This window comes from Sciurus vulgaris (assembly GCF_902686455.1).
Source record: "Sciurus vulgaris genome assembly, chromosome: 13".
In the NCBI taxonomy this organism is placed as follows: domain Eukaryota; kingdom Metazoa; phylum Chordata; class Mammalia; order Rodentia; family Sciuridae; genus Sciurus; species Sciurus vulgaris.
The window spans coordinates 10,157,607-10,173,589 of record NC_136474.1 but is presented as its reverse complement, the minus strand read 5'-3'; the positions used below and the strand labels follow the sequence as shown (position 1 = coordinate 10,173,589).

Here is a 15,983-nt window from a genome sequence, read left to right as displayed (position 1 = left end):
AATTGTTAAGTAACATCACGTACTTTTAACTCCTTAAATTCCATGGGGTATCATACTTAAACATTATTGGTGTTTTCATAGGTTGGTAAATAAAAGGGTTTAAACTTGCTTTGTGTCATCACTAAACTAAAAACAAGGTTACTAAGCGTTATGTCCTAACAAGTGCAATTCTATATACAAAGGGTCCCAAAAGTTTCAAATGTGTTTCAATTAGAGTACTATAAACAACAAAATATTTAATCTTATTAAAATAGAGTAATTTATCTAAATTCAGAAATTTCATAAGAGTTTCAGAATGTGAACAAAAAGGGGTCAAGAAATAGGAAAGAGAAAATAAAAGATTCTGGGTATGGAAATATATTTAGTAAAAGGGAAAAGGAAATGTTTCTGGGTAAGAAAGTGCTTGTGTGATGAAATACATGAGGGACTAAGTAATTGATAAGAAAGTCTGTGTAAGTAAATGGCAAGTTTCAACAAGCTTGTGTGTAACTAAGTTGGTTATATGTATGTGAGACAGCTAAAACTATTTAAGGTTTCTCCTAAGGTGAAATACTAATGTTCTGATATAAACCAAAGTTTAGTCTATATGGTAGAATGACATGGTAAAATGACAATGATTTGAAACACTAATTTACTCTAACTTTGTGTCTATTAAGTTTTATTCTTTAGAACAATTAGTCTTAAAAATTGGGGTGTATACAATTATAGTTAAACAACTGTTATAGAGTATTGTACTATGTTACAGAGTCTACATTTTTCTTTAAAAACTAAATTTGGTAAGATAAAAGTGTCAAGGTAACTGTGAAATGGTCACTAGTTGTATATTAAATGTGTTCATATTTTTCAGGTACACAAGTTTTTAAAGCAAGGAATTTATTAAGCTCTGCTATTCTCCAGATTAAACTTGTCTGTAATCTTAAACTTATAAAGAGTAAATTTCAATTGGGGATTTATTTCTATCATTTAATGTTCTATTATAGGACCTGCTATCAATAGGGTATGTGTAAAATTTGTCACTTTTTACACTGAGATAAAGACTTTCAAAGGTAAATGTATTTCTCAACATTAGAGTCTGATTTGTTTAAAGGCTAATATTGTGAAACATGAAAGAAACATGAAAACATTTTGTCACTTAATCACACAAAAGGAAAGTTAAAAGCTCTCTCAGCCTTTCTTTGATTCATGTTTTAGATACTATGTTAAATTGTGTTAATTATAAAGTTTATATAGACTCAGGAAACAGTATATGTAAACTACTCAATGATATTTAAGGAAGAAGCAAAGATCAACATCACAATTAGAACACTTAAGATCTGTAAAGAGCCACGCCTTACCTGAGATAAGGCTCTGCCTCCCACCTCACTGTGTGTAGAATAGCTCCAAAATAAGTCAGACCTCAGCTTATTTAAAGTTATAGTCAAAAAATTGGTTCTTGTTGTAAAAGTACTGTGATCTCAAATAGGGGATAGAATGTGGTTCTCAATCAAAATTCAAGATAGCTATTATGCAAGCTGAATATACTTTTACTCTTGCTAATTTCATTTTGTAAAACTGTTACCTGTTAATGTTTTGTAGAAGTAGCTGCTTCAAGAACACACAACCTAGGTAACTTGTGATAATAAGCCATCACCTATGGAACAGATAGTGGTAACTTCCAGTACTAATACAGACTCCAGTTAGATAAAAGGGTAAATAACTGTAAAGTTATTGACATTGAAGTTAAAGCCCAGTACACTTACTTTATGACTGGTGAGATTGGCTTGCTGGATGATTAAGATCAAACTTAGAGATTGGAGTTAAATACAGAGGTCAAGAAAAGTCCATATTTGGGTCTTGCCCTCAAAGGTCAGCCTGAACCCAAGGAATAAGAGAACTTCTCTAAGGAGTGTTGCAACTCTGGGTCACACAACCTCCTGATCAAGGAGATTATTGAGACTAGAGGATGAAAAATCACTCAGTTCATCTGCTGCAGAGGAGGGTCATGGAAAAAGGGAGACATCCCTTGATGCTTCCAATGGAAGCCACCTCATCAAGAGACCCTGCCTAAGCAAAGTCACTGGTGGAACAAGGAAGCTGCTCTTAAGTTCTCTACAAGTGACCCCTGTGGGAACTCAGCTGACTTGTTAACAAGAAAGGAACCAAGTCAATTTGACCAGCTTGATCTTAGACACCCAGCAAAACAGTTAAAACCAAAATATAGCCATTCTTGGGCATTGTAAAGGAAATAATAGTTAAATGTAACTTAAGATGTACACTTGTATTACCCCACTCGAATAAAGACTGGAAGCTACAAATGAAAGAAAGATTCTTCAGTAAATGTGCCTGATAACTATCAAGAGAAACTGCCAGAGTCAGAAGTTTTTAGTCAGTTTAAGGCCTGCAGACCTACCTAAGCTACGCAGGTAGACTTAATCTATGTGTGTACATATGATTGTCTAGCCCTAAGTAACAGAAGTATAGAGATCTCTACTAAACACAGGTTATACCAATAAAGGGATATTTTACAAAGTCAAATGACATTCAGTAGCTTAACTATATTTTCTGGGGACATCTATGACATTAAGAGTTAAATGTTGTATTTACATTCCTGATAACCTGGACAATGTTAAAGTACCCAAATAAGGGCCTTGTCCTCTCCAGCCTTTGCTAGGCCTAGTTATGGGAACAATTTCTCAGTTCTTCCACCTCCTGGTGAGACATTGACTTCTCTCATTTTCAAGATACTCAGTGGCATGTTTCAGATGCTCCAACATTTACTTTGTACTAATCTCATTTCAATACTCATGACTTTTTGTTCTTCTACATAGAAGCACCCACCCCCAGATGACTTTACAACCTGTTCTTCCCCAACCAGACTTCTTCCTTGGACCCCTCAATTGACCTGATTTTTTTAAAAAAGGAACTCCAAACTTCTTGCCCCTCGCTGCCCCCTTTCAGCTTTGAAGCAGCCAGAATGACTGATGCCCACTTTCATTTCCTCAACAAGCAGTTAGGAGTTCCTAAAGCTAAAGGGGGGAATGAAGCCAGAATTGGGAACAGGTAGTTACTGTAGAAATAGGGGATTGGGTCAAATCGAGGAAATGGAGGCCATAAAGTCATCTGCCTCTGGAAGTTGTAGACTGCCCCTGGAAGAATGGAATGTCAAGGATCTCTGGAGGCCATTGATTACCAAATTTACCTGCCTTTATCAAGGACTGTTTATCAAGGACTGCAAACAAGGGGCTGCTAATTGGTGCCCTCTGGGTCCTTGCCTGCCTGAAAAGTCGATGGCATCACTACCTGGATTCACGCTTCACATGTCAAGCCTGCACCATCACCAGACCCAATGTGGAAAGTGGAAAAATTGGACAACCCCCTCAAGCTCCGCATCCACCATGTTCCTGCTCCTGTTGATGCACCTCGCACCGATAAGTAGTCCCAACCCTCATGCCCCCCAATGACTAACATGACAGGTCCTCTCCCAGACTGGAGATATAATATGGAGCACCACCAGGGAAACCCCTTTGGGCTTGGTGGCCGTCCCTAACCCCAGACATCTGTGCCTTAGTAGCTGGGTTAGATAATTGGAACATCCCTACCCTGACTTCTGAGGAGGCCTGTAAACGTTGGCCAACATCACCCAGGCCTTTCGGGGGAACAGAATACCGCCTAGTTGAAGGGTACAACCCAGGATGTAACTACCCACGCACCCGTGACAATCTAAGACAGACCCCTTTCTATGTCTGCCCCCAGGATGGGAGGTCACAGAATATGGCAAGGACATGTGGAGGTACAGACCATTATTATTGCTCCGCATGAGGGTATGAGACTACTGACAACACTTATTGGCGCCCCACCTCCTCCTGGGATTTAATAAGCATGCAGCAAAATCTTACGGCAGCCAAATGTAACAACCAAGGGTGGTGTAACCCTCTGAACATCTCCTTCAAAGAGTCACCTTCATCAGGGAGAGAGTAAGTGCTGTACAGGTACTAATGCTCAGGCAACAATACCAGTCCCTCTGCCAAGGAAATAGCTTTGGAGAAGAGTATATAGAGACAAAAGTTCCATGATTAGAACTTACCCAAAAAGAAAATGGGGAAATAAAAGAATGGACATTTTTTTAAGCTGTCTATTTTATCTCAACTCCCTAAGGTCTCCCTTCCAGTGATGGGGACAAAGCCCTTAAAGCTGTTTCAGGAAACAGCCCCAAACAGAGAGTAAAAGAGTAAATTGAGCCAGAGAGTATTCAGACAGTTAAGATATATATGATATAAGATTACCAGAAACTGTTGACCAGAATCTACACCCTGTTGTAAAACATAGTGAAACATGTTGTACGTTATCAGCAAACCCAGACCCCCTTTGGAATTTCCCGGCAACTTTGTTCCCCTTTTTCCTTCCGTGTGCGACCCCTCCCGATGTGTGGTTTCTGCCTTTATAAACTTGTAAGATTTTTTGCTCAGGAATTGACTCCTTGACTCCTGCGTGAGTCATGAGTTGGGTCCCAGCGTGCTGGAATAAACACCTCTTGTAGTTTGCATCAAGTGACGCCTCCTGCGGTTGATTGGGGTTGCCTTCGATCCATGGGACAGAGTTGGGATTTCCTTTTTGGGGGCCTTACAATGGCCCAGAGGTGACCCAAAGCATGAGAATAACTACTGCCCTGACTATGCGCCTGGATGATGAACATAGACTTTTTGAGAGACAGGGAGCAAAAATATGTCACATAAATAACTGGTTGAACAGGTATCCAGGGGCGTGGGCCGAAATGGCTGGAACAGGACTAGCCACAGAAAGACCATCCATAGTTATAGAGCTTAAGGCCAAATCTACTCCTGTGGCTGTACATCAATACCCTATGACTAAAGAGACCCGGGAAGGAATTAGGCCCCATATCCAGTGCCTTCTTCAGCAAGGTATCCTAGTGAAGTGTCAGTCACCATGGAACACTCCCTTGTTACTCCCTTGTTAAAAAGCCTGGCACAGGAGACTATCGCCTGGTACAGGACTTAAAAGAAGTAAACAAGCGAGTACAGGACATCCACCCCACTGTACCTAACCCTTACAGCTTGCTGAGCTCTCTTCCCCGGATCATATTTGGTATACTGTCTTGGACTTAAAGAACATTTTCTTCTGCCTGCGACTACACCCTTCCAGCCAAAACATCTTTGCATTCGAGTGGAGGGACCCTGACTCTGGGACAACAGGACAATTGACTTGGACCCGATTACCCCAGGAGTTCAAGAATTCCCCAACCCTCTTCAATGAAGCTCTCCACCAAGATTTAGCCCACTTCCATGCCAGCCATCCCCAGGTAACACTTCTGCAGTATGTAGATGACTTACTACTGGCTGGGGCCACAGAGGAGGAATGCCAACGGGGCACGGGACTACTGCTAGAAGAACTTTCCCACTTAGGATATCAGGCCTCCACCCAGAAGGCCCAGATCTGCCAAAAGGAAGTAACATACCTGGGGTACACCCTCAAAGGGGGCAGAGATGGCTAACGGAGGCCAGAAAACAAACTGTGACTCAGATACACATTCCTCGCTCACCCCGCCAGGTGCAAGAATTTTTAGGGACTGCGGGGTTTTGCTGCCTGTGGATCCCCGGGTTCGCTACCTTGGCAGCTCCCCTTTATCTTCTGACTAGAGAGGGTGCCTCGTTTGAGTGGGGTAACGACCAGCAGCAGGCCTTTGATGACATCAAGAAGGCATTACTGTCTGCCCCAGCCCTGGCATTGCCAGACGTAGCAAAGCCCTTCATCCTATTTGTGGATGAGAGGAAGGGAGTAGCCCGAGGGGTGCTGACCCAACCTCTAGGGCCATGGAAGAGGCCGGTAGCCTACCTCTCCAAGAAGCTAGACCCTGTTGCTAGTGGCTGGCCTGCCTGTCTGAGGTCCGTGGCAGCAGTGGCAGTATTGGTGAAAGATGCTGACAAATTAACTATGGGACAAAAGCTAATGGTCATTGCCCCTCACTCCTTGGAGAGCATCATCAGATGCCCCCTGACTGGTGGCTGTCCAATGCCTGCATGACGCATTACCAGAGTCTCCTACTGAATGGAGACAGGATCCAGTTTGGGCCGCCTGCCATCCTCAACCCAGCTACCCTACTACCTGACACGTCCACCCAGGAGAGTGTGCTGCATACCTGCCAAAAGATACTAGCAGAAGAAACGGGGACCTGAAGGGACCTCCAAGACCAGCCCTTACCAGACGCTCAGCTGACCTGGTTCACTGATGGAAGCAGCTACATAATAGAAGGTAAAAGGGTAGCTGGGGTGGCGGTAGTGGATGATGAACAAACTATCTGGGCAAGCGGTCTACCTGAGGGGACGTCGGCTCAGAATGCCGAGTTATTAGCTCTGACTCATGCTCTGCGGTTGGCAGAAGGGAGAAAAATTAACATCTACACTGACAGCAGGTATGCCTTTGCTACTGCCCATGTCCATGGGGCCATCTACCGGCAGCAGGGGCTGCTGACCTCGGCAGGGAAGGAAATCAAAAATAAAGAAGAAATTCTAAGCCTGTTAGAGGCCATTCACCTTCCTAAGAAAGTAGCAATTATTCACTGCCCCAGACACCAAAATGGGAGTCAAAAGTTGCCAGAGGGAACCAAAGGGCTGACAGGGAAGCCAAGCAGGCAGCTCAAGGATTTAACATCCTATCCTTGTTGGGGGAAAAACTGATGTCTCACCCTAAGAATGTGGTATAACCCTCTATTAGGAACTTTGAATATTCAGGACTAGACCTTGAGGAAATGGACAGATTAGGATTTCGCCTGGAGACTCCAGAGGGGATCTGGGAAACCTCAGAAGGAAAAAGAATTCTCCCTGAAAAACAGGCGATCATATTTCTCAGACATCTTCACAAGTTAACTCATCTAGGCCCAAAATATTTAAAAACTTTTGTCCAGTCTTCACTGTATTACATCATGAAGCTCCGGGAGCTTGCAGATACAACTGTAAAAGAATGCAAGTCTTGCCAGATGGTAAATGCCCAGCCCAGCAAGCTACCTCATGGCAAATGGCTCTGAGGAGACTGTCCTGGGAGTTACTGGGAAGTGGACTTTACTGAGGTAAAACCAGCCAGGTATGGATATAGATACTTATTAGTATTCATAGATACATTTTCAGAATGGGTTGAAGCCCTTCCTACCAAGAAGGAGACTGCTCAGGTGGTGACCAAAACAATACTAGAAGACATCTTCCCGAGGTTCGGGGTGCCCAAGGTAATCAGGTCAGACAATGGCTCTGCATTTGTTGCCCAGGTAAGTCAGGGACTGGCCAAAATCCTGGGGCTTAATTGGAAATTACATTGTGTTTATAGGCCCCAAACTCAGGGCAGGTAGAAAGAATGAATAGAACTTTAAAAGAGGTCATGACTAAATTATCCTTAGAGACTGGCATAACAGACTGGACAGTCCTCCTTCCCTTTGCTTTGTTTCGGGTGTGCAATATCCCTGGCTCCCTCAAGCTAACTCCTTTCGAAATCCTTTATGGGACTCACCCTCCACTCATTACCATACATAGTGCTGCTCATTACTCCAACTGCAGTAAAAGTTGATGGCATTGCCGCCTGGATTCATGCTTCACATGTCAAGCCTGTACCACCACCAGACCCAACGTGGAAAGTGGAAAAATTGGACAACCCCCTCAAGCTCCCCATCCACCATGTTCCTGCTCCTGTTGACGCACCTCCCGCTGATAAGTAGTCCCAACCCTCATGTCCACCCTGATGGGTCCCCTTGTTATACTTCTTTTACTCCTCATTTTTGGGCCCTGCATCCTAAATCGCCTAGTCACCTTCATCAGGGAAAGAGTAAGTGCTGTACAGGTACTATTGCTCAGGCAACAATACCAGTCCCTCCGCCAAGGAAATAGCTTTGGAGGAGAGTATATAGAGACAGAAGTTCCATGATTAGAACTTTCCAAAAAAAAAAAAAAAAAAAGGTGAAATGAAAGAATGGACATTTAAAGCTGTTTTATCTCAACTCCCTAAGATCTCCCTCCCAGTAATGGGAACAAAGCCCTTAAAGCTGTTCCAGGAAACAGCCCCAAACAGAGAGTAAAAGAGTAAATTGAGCCAGATAGCCAGACAGTGCTCAGACAGTAAGATTACGAGAAACTATTAACCAGAATCTACACCCTGTTGTAAAACATTGTGAAACATGTTGTATGTTATCAGCCAACTCAGACCCCCTTTGGAATTTCTCGGCGGCTTTGTTCCCCTTTTCCCTTCTGTGTGCGACCCCTCCTGATGTGTGGTTTCTGCCTTTATAAACTTGTAAGATTTTCTGCTAGGGACTGGACTCCTCGATTCCTGTGTGAGTCATGAGTTGGGTCCCAGCATGCTGGAATAAAAGCCTCTTGTGGTTTGCATCAAGTGATGCCTCCTGTGGTTGATTGGGGTTGCCGTCGATCCGTGGGACAGAGTTGGGATTTCCTTTTTGGGGGTCCTACAATATGTATTGATATGTTGTTATATGGAGTAAAGCAACATATCACAACAGATAGAAAGCAAAATCAAATACAAAATACAGCTGTCTCCTATCAAAATAGACTCTAAACAATTTATTGAAATGTTAAAAAAGACCATTCTTAACATTTTTTGGAAAAAATATTTCATAAAAATGTTATTTATGCTAACATGAGAGGTGTTTTTAAAGCACAACTAAATGTTTTAATTTTTCTTATATTTTATGGCAAACATCAGCAGTAATTTATATACGTAAAAATACTTGAGGGTCCCTAATAATTTTTAAGAACTTAAAATGAGTTCCAAGACCCAAGAATTTAAAATCCACTTCTGAAATGGGTTCCCTTTATATGCTTGCCACCATGACTGCATTTATTATGTGCTTAGTAATTTAATTGGTAGTTATTTAATTATATCATTTTATGTAATCTGATTTTAAGGGACTTGAAAGTAAAACAAAATTAGATGTTCTTTTTGTTTTGAGTAAATTTTTTCTACTAGAAGAAGAAAGAACTTTGTAGATTAGCTTTGAAAAATTTTTTTAATTTTAATTCTCAGAATACTTTGATAGAACTTAGTTTTTAAAAACTCATGCAGTTTTCCAAAATTACATTTTTAATTTTTCACAAATTATTACAATAGTTTTGATACTGCCGTTTACCAGTGACGAGTTCTGCTTTTTCTAATGTTGAAGATTGAACACTAGAGAAGCACGCCAAGGCAAGCATATTAAGCAGGTTTTATTTAAAGGTAATAATACAGACTTCTCCCAGCAAGAAGAAGAGGGCTACGGCTGATGTTCTAAAGTCCCAAGAAGTGAGCGCACCCTACATCTTTTATAGGTTAAATTCTCTTTTGTTCTCCAGTTCTTTTCCCCCTTTTCTCTCCTTCCTGCCTACTTGACTAGGCCTGGTTTTGCATTAAGTGAAAAGCCATGGGCAGGGGGAGGGCCAAGGTGATTCAGGCAGGTAAGGGCCCAGGGGGCATTAATTAGCAGCTCCTTGCTTGCAGTCCTTGATAAAGGCAGGTTAATTTGGTAATCAATGGGCTCTGGAGATCCTTGACATTCCATTCTTCCAGGGGCAGTCTCCAACTTTCAGAGGCAGATGGCTTCAGGGCTTCATTTCCTCCAATTGACCCGATTCCCTATTTCTACACTAACTACCTGTCCTGAATTCTGGCTTCATTTTCACTTTTGGAAAATTTCACTAAATTTTATAAGTATGAGTTTTTCAGGTTATTACTCAGTAATAAATTAAAAATTTACTTTTAAAATGGTGAATTTGTCTTTGGCAATTTGTATACCTCTCTTCACTTAGTATTTTGCTATTTGTTTGAAGGGTAAATTTCTATTTGTATTTCTTTCCTCAAAAAGGAAATGAGTGGACCACCTATGTTTAAAAAAATATTAGTTATTTACATATGCTTGCATAGATTATACAGAATTTTTAAAATAGTTTGTTGTTATTTCCCTTTGAATTGTCCCCACCCCTCCTTCTCTCTTTGTCATACTGCATTTATTGCTCTTTTACATAATCACAAAATGAATGGCTGTGACAGAGAAACATTCATGAGTATTTGAAATGCAAAAGGAATGTCAAGAACCATCAAAATTCCCTTTTATATGGGAATATTCTGAGTGCTTTAAATTTTGTCTCTAACTTCTTTAAAGGAAGCAAAGCAAATTTTATCATCTCACAGGCCTGTAAAAAGTTCTGATTACTTCCAGGTGCATTGTTGCATGCCTGCAATCCCAGTGGTTTGGAAGACGAGACAGAATTATTGCAGTTTCAAAAACAGACTCAGCAAGTTAGGGAAGCCATTAAACAATTTAGTAAGACCCTGGCTCAAAATAATAGCTCAGTTGTAAAGTGGCCGTGGGTTAAATCTCCAGTACCAAAAAAAGAAGAAAAGAAAGAAACAAAAGAGAGAGAAAAGAAATTCTGATTTATCCATGAGATAATATGATCAAATTTGTTGCTTTTGTTATTTATTTTATTGCATTGTAAATACACTTGGGGCTTCAAGTAAGTGAGGGTCAAATAAGTTTGAGTCTTTATGCTGTAAGTTGTTCTTGATCCTTCTGAAAATTCTACCCTTCTTTCATGACCTGTAAAAATAAGAGGTCTAGGAATTACAATATAGTCATTTTCATTAATGATAAAAATTGACTTGTGTAGAATCATGGGACATTTAGTTATTTGAGTTTGAGAGATTGTTTATTTCATATCATACCAATACTAAAATTATGATTGTAGACCAGGAACCTATTTGGACAATCATGCTAGTTCATGATCTTCTCAGAAACAGGAGAGTAAAATATTTGGAAAACTACATCTGGCAACTTGGAAACCTATAGGATAAGTAAATTTATAGCTCTGTCCTTTACCTCCTTATAACTCAGTCTTAGAATCTGAAAGATAAATCAGAAAGCTACCTTCCATCCTATTAATTACCAAAATTATAGAAAATAATTTATTGAAATTATTTCTCAAAGTTGGGAGATTAATAGTAAAATCGATAATAAATAAAATGGTGCCAGCATTCTTCCAGTTACTGTTAGCCATTGAAAGAATGGACATTTTTTTAAGCTGTCTGTTTTATCTCAACCCCCTAAGGTCTCCCTCCCAGTGACGGGAACAAAGCCCTTAAAGCTGTTCCAGGAATCAGCCCCAAACAGGGAGTAAAAGGGTAAATTGAGCCAGATAGCCAGATAGTGCTCAAACAGTAGGATTACCAGAAACTATTGACCAGAATCTATGCCCTGTTGTAAAACATTGAGAAACATGTTGTATGTTATCAGCAAACCCAGACTCCCTTTGAAATTTCCCGGCAGCTTTGTCCCCCTTTTCCCTTTCATGTGCGACGCCTCCCGATGTGTGGTTTCTGCCTTTATAAACCTACAAGATTTTCTGCTAGGGACTCGACTCCTCGAGTTGGGTCCCAGCGCGCTGGAATAAACGCGTCTTGCGGTTTGCATCAAGTGACGCCTCCTGCGGTTGATTGGGGTTGCCGTCCATCCATGGGACAAAGTTGGGGTTTCCTTTTTGGGGGCCTTACATTTGGGGGCTCGTCCGGGATAAGATGGCCCCCCTCATCGGCGGAGTCGACCTTGGAGGTAAGAAGGGGTACCCCAAAGTTGTCTGTCTTTGTCTTGTGTTTTGTTAGTTGGTCTGGTTCTGTGAGCGCGCTTTCGGTTTCGGTGGCAACCGGTAAGGGCGCTGATGGGGTTCAATTGGTGGATCAGAGATTGGCGCCCGTCTGTATCTGGTTCTGTTGTGTGTTTGTGGCGGAGGTGGAGGAAGGGTTGGAACAACTGGGGGGTTCTCGGCCCGGGGTACTCTCGGGTGGACCCCAAAGGTTCCTTCTCTGGACTCCCCCTCCCGACAGCCCTGAAGGGTAACTTAGCAAAGTAGCTTCAATCTCAAAAGTAATGAAAAATAAGGTCTCATAATTTTAACATCCAACCTGTCCGGATGAGATGCCTAAAATGCCTTAGACACAGAGTTTCTGTTAAAACCTGTTAGATCCTTCCAGATCTCAGTCCAGGCTTGCATTGAAATATAAATAAAAGAAGCCTAAAGGCTCAGTAGGAGACCGGTCTCAAACCCAGGGAAAGAAAAGGTAAAAAGAGTCTTTAAAACTCCAGCAAAGTAAATGCTATATTTTTAATTATATGTTTTTTTGAGCTCATGATTTTTTTGATCAGTTCTATTTTTTATTCAACTAGAGTTTTTGAACATCTGTTACATTGCAATGCAGATTCACCTATAAAGTTACAAGGCCTTGATTTTGTGTTATTTGTATGTTGTGCTGTCTGATGTCATGTTTTGTCTGTATCAAAACTGAGCGCTCCTAAAATTAAGATTTAAAAATGGACCCAGATACTTTTAATTTACGTGATTTAAAAAGGTTCAAATTGATTTAAAAAGGTTCAAATAAAAACAAAATGTCTTTGAAAATAACTCACAAGTCTCTAGGTGGTCAAGCTAATAAAATATTGATGTTAATAAAGTGTCTAATATCAATTGTTTCTAGGACATTTCTTCAACAAGAAAGAGACAGCAAATACTGTACAGGACACTTGTCTGATATCTTGGTTTTTACAGAATAAGTGAATTAGAGTTAACATGTATGGGATTACTCTAATGTGTTTGTAGAGACATCTGATTAATTTACAAAGTTAAAATGCTAATTGTTAAATAACATCGAGTATTTTAACTCCTTAAATTCCATGGGGTATCATACTTAAACATTATTGGTGTTTTCATAGGTTGGTAAATAAAAGTGTTTAAAATTGCTTTGTGTCATTACTAAAAACTAGGTTATTAAGAGTTATGTTCTAACAGGTAAAACCCCAACCTGGAGGGTGAGTATTCCATCTGCTAAGCTCCAAGGAGCTCTTAGATTTGGTTTTAATGTTACCATCTCCCCTCTCACAGTGTTTCAGTTAGAGTACTATAACAACAAAGTATTTTATCTTGCTAAAGTAGAGTAATTTATCAAAATTCAGAAATTTCATAAGAGTTTCAGAATGTGAACAAAAAGGGGTCAAGAAATAGGAAAGAGAAAATAAAAGATTCTGGGTATGGAAATATATTTACTAAAAGGAAAAAGGAAATGTTTCTGGGTAAGAAAGTGCTTGTGTGATGAAATACATGAGGGTCTAAGTAAGTGCTAGGAAAGTCTGTGTAAGTAAAGGGCAAGTTTCAACAAGTTTGTATGTAACTAAGTTGGTTATATGTATGTGAGACAGTAAAAATATTTAAGGTTTTTCCTAAGGTGAAATACTAATGTTCTGATATAAACCAAAGTTTAATCTATATGGTAGAATAACATGGTAAAATGACAAGGATTTGAAACACTAATTTATTCTTAACTTTGTGTCTATTAAGTTTTATTTTTTAGAACAATTAGTCTTAAAAATTGGGGTTTATGCAATTATGGTTAAACAACTATTATAGAGTATTGTACTTTGTTACAGAGTCTACATTTCTCTTTAAAAACTAAATTTGGTAAGATAAAAGTGTCAAGGTATTTGTGAAATGGTCACTAGTTGTATATTAAATGTGTTCATATTTTTCAGGACCACAAGTTTTTAAAGCAAGGAATTTATTAAGCTCTGCTATCCTCCAGATTAAACTTGTCTGTAATGGTAATCTTAAACTTATAAAGAGTAAATTTTATTGGGGATTTATTTCTATCATTTAATGTTCTATTATAGGACCTGCTATCAATAGGGTATGTGTAAAATTTGTCACTTTTTACACTGAGATAAAGACTTTCAAAGGTAAATGTATTTCTCAACATTAGAGTCTGATTTGTTTAAAGGTTAATATTGTGAAATATGAAAGAAACTGAAAACATTTTGTCACTTAATTACACAAAAGGAAAGTTAAAAGCTCTCTCAGCCTTTCTTTGATTCATGTTTTAGATACTATGTTAAATTGTGTTAATTATAAAGTTTATATAGACTCAGGAAACAGTATATGTAACCTACTTAATGATATTTAAGGAAGAAGCAAAGATCAACATCAGAATTAGAACACTCAAGATCTGTAAAGAGCCATGCCTTACCTGAGATAAGGCTCTGCCTCCCACCTCACTGTGTGTAGAATAGCTCCAAAATATGCCAGACTTGAGCTTATTTAAAGTTATAGTCAAAATATTGGTTCTTGTTGTAAAAGTAGTGTGATCTCAAATAGGGGATAGAATGTAGTTCTCAATCAAAATTCAAGATAGCTATTATACAAGCTGAATATATTTTTACTCTTGCTAATTTCATTTTGTAAAACTGTTACCTGTTAATGTTTTGCAGAAGTAGCTGCTCCAAGAACACACAACCTAGGTAACTTGTGATAATAAGCCATCACCTGTAGAATAGATAGTGGTAACTTCCAGTACTAATGCAGACTCCAGTTAGATAAAAGGGTAAATAACTGTAAAGTTATGGACATTAAAGTTAAAGCCCAGTACACTTACTTTATGACTGGTGAGACTGGCTTGCTGGATGATTAAGATCAAACTTAGAGATTGGAGTTAAATACAGAGGTCAAGAAAAGTCCATATTTGGGTCTTGCCCTCAAAGGTCAGCCTGAACCCAGGGAATAAGAGAACTTCTCTAAGGAGTGTTGCAACTCTGGGTCACACAACCTCCTGATCAAGGAGATTATTGAGACTAGAGGATGAAAAATTATCCAGTGCATCTGCTGCAGAGGAGGGTCATGGAAAAGGGTAAACATCCCTTGATGTTTCTAAAGGAAGTCACCTCATCAAGAGACCCTGCCTACTCAAAGTCACTGGTGGAGCTAAGGAGCCGCTCTTAAGTTCTGTACAAGTGACCCCTGTGGCAACTCGGCTGACTCTTTAACAAGACAGGAACCAGGTCAATTTGACCAGCTTGGTCTTAGATACCCAGCAAAACAGTTACAACCAAAATATAGCCATTCTTGGGCATTTAAAGGAAATAATAGTTAAATGTTACTTAAGATGTACACTTGTATTAGCCCACTAGAATAAAGGCTGGAAGCTACAAATGAAAGAAAGATTCTTCAGCAAATGTGCCTGATAACTATCAAGAGAAACTGCCAGAGTCAGAAGTTTTTAGTCAGTTTAAGGCCTGCAGACCTTCCTAAGCTACACAGATAGACTGAATCTATGTTTGCTCGTATGATTATCTATCCCTAAGTAACAGAAGTATAGAGATCTCTACTACACACAGGTTATACTAATAAAGGGATATTTTACAAAATCAGATGACATTAAGTAGCTTAACTATATTTTCTGGGGACATCTATGACATTAAGAGTTAAATGTTGTGTTTACATTCCTGATAACCTGGACAATGTTAAAGTCCCCAAATAAAGGCCTTGTCCTCTCCAGCCTTTGCTAGGCCTAGTTATGGGAACAATTTCTCAGTTCTTCCACCTCCTGGTGAGAGATTAACTTCTGTCATTTTCATGATACTCAGTGGCATGTTTCAGATGCTCCAACATTTACTTTGTACTAATCTCATTTCAGTACTCATGTCTTTTTGTTCTTCTATCATAGAAGCAGTCACCCCCAGATGACTTTACAACCTGCTCTTCCACAACCAGGCTCCGTCCTTGGACCCCTCGATTGACCCGATTTTTTTAAAAAGGGAACTCCAAACTGCTTGCCCCTCGCTGCCCCCATTCAGCTTCGAAGCAGCCAGAATGACCGATGCCCCTTTTCATTTCCTTAACAAGCAGTTATGGGTTCCTAAAGCTAAAGGGGGGAATGAAGCCAGAATTGGGAATAGGTAGTTAGTGTAGAAATAGGGGATCGGGTCAAATCGAGGAAATGAAGCCATGAGGTCATCTGCCTCTGGAAGTTGGAGACTGCCCCTGGAAGAATGGAATGTCAAGGATCTCCAGAGCCCATTGATTACCCAATTTACCTGCCTTTATCAAGGACTGTTTATCAAGGACTGCAAACAAGGGGCTGCTAATTGGTGGCCCGCCCCCTCGGCTCTTGCCTGCCTGAAATCGCCTAGTCACCTT

The 15,983-nt window shown here is 40.0% G+C and overlaps 1 long non-coding RNA gene across 1 annotated transcript; it reads right to left on the bottom strand.

The window, feature by feature from the left end:
* Positions 1-1,444: 1,444 nt before the first annotated feature.
* Positions 1,445-14,447, bottom strand: LOC306643032. Its single transcript, XR_013758800.1, has 2 exons — positions 14,334-14,447; positions 1,445-1,651 (listed from the first exon to the last, which is right to left on the bottom strand). It is a non-coding gene; the product is annotated as an uncharacterized lncRNA (long non-coding RNA).
* Positions 14,448-15,983: the final 1,536 nt, after the last annotated feature.